Source organism: Ochotona princeps, chromosome 5, assembly GCF_030435755.1.
Source record: "Ochotona princeps isolate mOchPri1 chromosome 5, mOchPri1.hap1, whole genome shotgun sequence".
NCBI lineage: Eukaryota > Metazoa > Chordata > Mammalia > Lagomorpha > Ochotonidae > Ochotona > Ochotona princeps.
The window spans coordinates 32,974,410-32,979,169 of NC_080836.1; the positions used below are offsets into that span (position 1 = coordinate 32,974,410).

At 37.9% G+C, this 4,760-nt stretch overlaps 1 pseudogene; it reads right to left on the reverse strand.

Moving 5' to 3' along the window:
- Positions 1-233: 233 nt before the first annotated feature.
- LOC131480307 (mitochondrial import inner membrane translocase subunit TIM14-like) lies at positions 234-3,269 on the reverse strand (annotated as a pseudogene).
- Positions 3,270-4,760: the final 1,491 nt, after the last annotated feature.

The following is a 4,760-nucleotide window of genomic DNA, read 5'->3' on the forward strand; positions in this document are numbered from 1 at the left end:
GTATGCTCTTCCTGCCTCCTGCTTTTCTGATCCAACCTGGCTATTGCAGACATTTGCAGAATGAGCAAGCAGACAAAAAAATTGTTTCTATGTGTCTCCCTTTGTGTCTATTACTCTGCCTTTTGAATAAGTAAAAATAAATCTTTAAAAATTGTAGCTTTGAGGCGTTTTTAAAAGAAGTTGGTACTCATATATACGCTAATGTGAACTGAAAATTCCCCAATACACTTACTTCATTCTTCAGCTTGACCTTGTAGTAAATCTGTATCTTCATTAATTTTGGTTGCTATGTTTGGAGGTACTCATTGGTGTGGTTGATTTAAGAGCATAGTTCATTGATGAGCATCTCACCTTTTTTCTTTGTTAGCAGGAGGGCTTATACTTAGTGCTAATAAACTTCTTGTTTTGTCATTTTGAGTTCAAACTCACCTCTGTAATAGCTATTACTGAAGACAGATTTTAGTAAGCTTTGGAAAACTTGTTTTACTTATGTTTCATGGCTTGCAAAACAGAACAGCTTGCAAACTCTGTAGCAGCAATAGTCGTTCCACTGTTCTGACTGGGGTATAGGCTCAGCTATCCTGCTCAACTGAGCCCACAGTTCATCCCTGGCCAGAGGCTGTATTGTATTTTAACTTTATTTTATCCTTTTTTTTTTAATGCCATAGATCTCTGCATTAGGAACCAATAAGGAGAAGTTCTAAAATGGACTCTGGAATAATCACTGCTTTTTTTTTTTTTTTTTTTTTTTTTGCATAGGTTAGTTTCCTGCACTTTGGCTGCTTTTAAACTGGGAGTGCTGTGGGCTTTCTGAAGCATTCTAAGGGATTGGCAGTTGTGACAAGGCCGTTGTCATATTAGTGGCTACATGGCTGTCTGATCCTCACCATCACTCCCTCACTTTGTTTCCTTCACTCTGGCTTTCTGTCTTCTCAAACTGAGGACTGATGTGATTGCGGCATTTTTATTCTTCAGAGTTGACATGGAAGTAGTTTGGTAATTCACCATGTTTTTCTGATTCATTGCTCATTTGTCTATGTCAATTTCACCTGCAAGAGGAAATGTGCCCATGTCTAGATGGACTACAAGGCAGTCTAGGTTTACTACTTATTGGTTCATTATTTGTAAACTAAATATAGAAATGGATAAATTAAGTCAAATTCTAAAAGAAAAAAACCTACATTTTACTTTTCACTTACTCTGAAAGTTTGTGAATAACATGTAGAGTGTGTGAGGGGTATTTGAGGTCTCCCAAAGTTTTTTTTCTCGCATCTCCCATTCCATTAATTGGATATCCTTTTCAATGAAGACAAAGAATTTCACTTGCTTACTGGGATTTTATCAGCATAAAAGCACTCAAATTTCCTTAGTAATATTCTGATAAACTTTATAACCCAACAATTAGAATTTTGTTTCTTTGTTTTTTCTTCTTTTTAATAAAGTTTTATTTATTTTTATTTTAAAGGCAGAGATACACAGAGAGAAGGCAAGACAGAACAGTGCAGAACTAGTTCAAAACCAGAAATCTGGAACTTCTTCTGGGTGTCTCACATGGGTACAGGGGCCCAAGGCCCTGGACCTTCCTCTGCTGTTTCTAGGTCTAAAAAAGCAGGGAGCAGGATCGGAGGTGAAGCAGCCTGGACTTGAACCTATGCCCATATGGGAGGCTGGCACAGCACTCACTCCAAGACATTTTTTTTAATGCTCTTCCTTTGAAAGACTACTGTAGAGTGAATTTGCTATCTCAGATAGTAGATTGAAGTGTGGGCTTCTGAAGACCAGATTGACTCCATCATTTATTATCTGAATGTCCTGGGACAATAAACATCAATCTTTCCAAGTCTTGTTCACCATTATCTGCCAAATAGGTATAATAACAGCCCCTGTGAGGATGAAACTGGGCTACTTGGGCAGAGCAATTGGCACTTAGCAAGAACTCAATAAATATTAACTTTTATTAGTTTCCTTGACTGCTCCTTCCAGCAATGAAATTCTAGAAACCTGTGGACACTGAAGTGCTGATTGGCTAGAGTTCTGGATGATTAGAGTTCTCTTAAAAGTAGTTATTCAGAGGAAAAGGTAAATATTTTGGAGTTAAGATCTGATTTACAAATTTATCTGAATTTTCTCATTCAACTTATTCAATTGTGGTAACTTTAATCCATATGAGTCACTGTGGTTTAGTTTTACTTCTTCCTTCATGAACAGTTATTCGTTTCAGTCATGTAACCAACCTTATTTTATACTGACCCTTAGAAACTTCTAGGATTGATAGTAATACTGCAGAGAGGATTTGGAATATTTTAACTGCTCTTTGAGCCCATCCACAGGTGGGTCCAGTTGAAATAAAATATGAATGTATGAACATAAAAGAAGTCAAAATTGTGTTCTGTGAATTAGATGCTAGTAATAACATTTTGTAGATCATATATGTGTGCAATCACCCAAGATTACTTAGCACTTACATTAAACCCTGGGTTCTTCATGTGCATATTTAGACAATAGACTATTTATGTTTTATGGGTCAAGACCCTACAAAAATTAATGATATATGTCAGAATAGTACCTTTGGGTATGACAAAACTAGTGGTGAAATTCCAGATGGAGGACAAGTTAAGTTCGACCAGTGGGGGGCATTTTTAGCCTCAATGGATTTGGCCTGGGAATGCAGTGGAGGATGGCCCAAAGTTTAGAGATCCTGCACTTGCATGGAAGACCCAGAAGAAGCTCCTGGTTCCTTGCTTTGGATTGGCTTAGCTCTGGCCATTGCAGCCACTTGGGTAGTGAACCAGCAGATGGAAGATTTTCTGTCTCTCCTTCTCTCTGTAAATCTAATCTGCCTTTCCAATAAGAATAGAATCTTTAAATAAAATGCTTATTAATTTATTTGAAAGTCACAGTTATATACACACATGTACACATACACACACACAGAGGGAGAGTCCAGCAGGGTAGGCCTGGCTGGAGTTGGCAAATAAAAGTAGCATGGCATTGAAAGCAACAGAGGCTTGGTAAAAAATGTCCCAAAGACTTAGCTACTTTGCAGTTGTGTGGCTTGAATATAAAGTACTTGGGCAGTATTTAGTGTTAGCTAATGGTAATGTTGCATAATGTGCCTAACAGTTGTTATGTATTGTAGCAGAAATGGCTGTCTACTAAAGTTGTTTCTACTCAGAACATTCTTTACCCCTCCTCCTCTGGCCATCAACAGATGAGTGTGATAAGCTTGAAGCAGATGTGAAGATGATGGAGTCACAAGCATCAGCCATCTGCAATTCTGGATCATTAATTTGAAAATAAGCTAAAAAGTTATTTTTGAAATCATTGTGAGGAAAAAATAACGTTTTACAATGACCTAGTATCTAATTTTAGGGTTGTTACTACAGCTAATGCAATTCTAAAACTTGAAATAAATATTGTAGGTAGAATATTTCTGTAAAACTAAAACCCAAATTAAACTAAAATGTGCTTTAGTGGGAGATGGGTGTTTGACACAAAGCTTAAGGTACCATTTGGGCCACCCACATCGCATATTGCATTGCTTGCATATGAGTTTCTGAATCCAGCTTTCTGTTAAAGCACATCGTGGGCAGCAGATGGTGTTTCAAGTATTTGATGAGATGGTTCTGCCATCTACACAGGAAACCTGGATTGCGTTCCAGGTTTTTGGCCTTGCTTGGCCCAAGGCCAGCTGTTGTGGGCCCTGGAGGAGTTCATTGTCATTTCATTTGATCACAGTACTAACTGAGAAAGTTCTTTAGAATGCAGAGGCACTAATTAGGGAGGTTTAGAAGTTGGATCTTTTTATCGCCCTTTGGAACAGAGCAGTGACCGCCACTGTTCTACTAACAGCAGATTAAGTCTTGTCTAAAACAGTCAGACATTACAAATGTAGATGAGACCTCCATGGACTGAAGGGTGCTCATCTCATAGAAGGGAAAGGGGAAGGAACTATGCTTCTCTCCTCTTCAGGTCTTAAGTGGATTTGAGGTGCTTTCACTCTTCTTACTCCTTTATGCCCTTTAACCTGGAATACATTTGCCTATGATAGTCCTCCTAAAAGGATCCATCAAGTCCCTAAATCTCAGAATAGAGCCTCTTGTTTCTGATGACAGTGTGAATTTTGTAAATCAGTCAGGAGAATCCTAAAATAGTTTCCATGCACCATTAGGTCTTTGTTTGTTCTGGATTTATACCAGTTTAGCTATGCCAGTTCCTCCCTCACTCTAGAAGATTACAAAAAATTTATTTTTTTCATTTTAATTGCAATTTCTTTTGTCAATCATAAAAAGATCATCAACTTTTTCTATTCAAGTATAACTGGATCAACAAGTTAAGATTTCATTTTGAACTTTTCCAGTAGAAGAGTTTCCTCTTGCACTCTACCTTGAGGTTGCTGACTAGGTGAGTACTTAGGCTGCCAGGTAGTTCTAGTCCTCTGCCTATGGGCTGGTGAGCACTCACAGCTATCTCAGTCGTGGCTGACTTACAGTATGATCTCCAAATGCACCATGGCCAATACATTTAAAAAAAATCATTCATCAATTCAACTAATAATGTCTTGGGTACATTTGAGTAATAGCAGAAACTGAGACAGTGAACATCTTTGTCCTCATCCTTTTATCGTCTACTGAAGGAGACAGAGTCAGAAAAGGAGACAAATACAGAGGATGAATTATTGTAATAATGATTGCTTGAAAACGATAACATTAGTAAGGTGATAGAGATGGGGCGATAGACAAGATGACAGGAAGTATAAG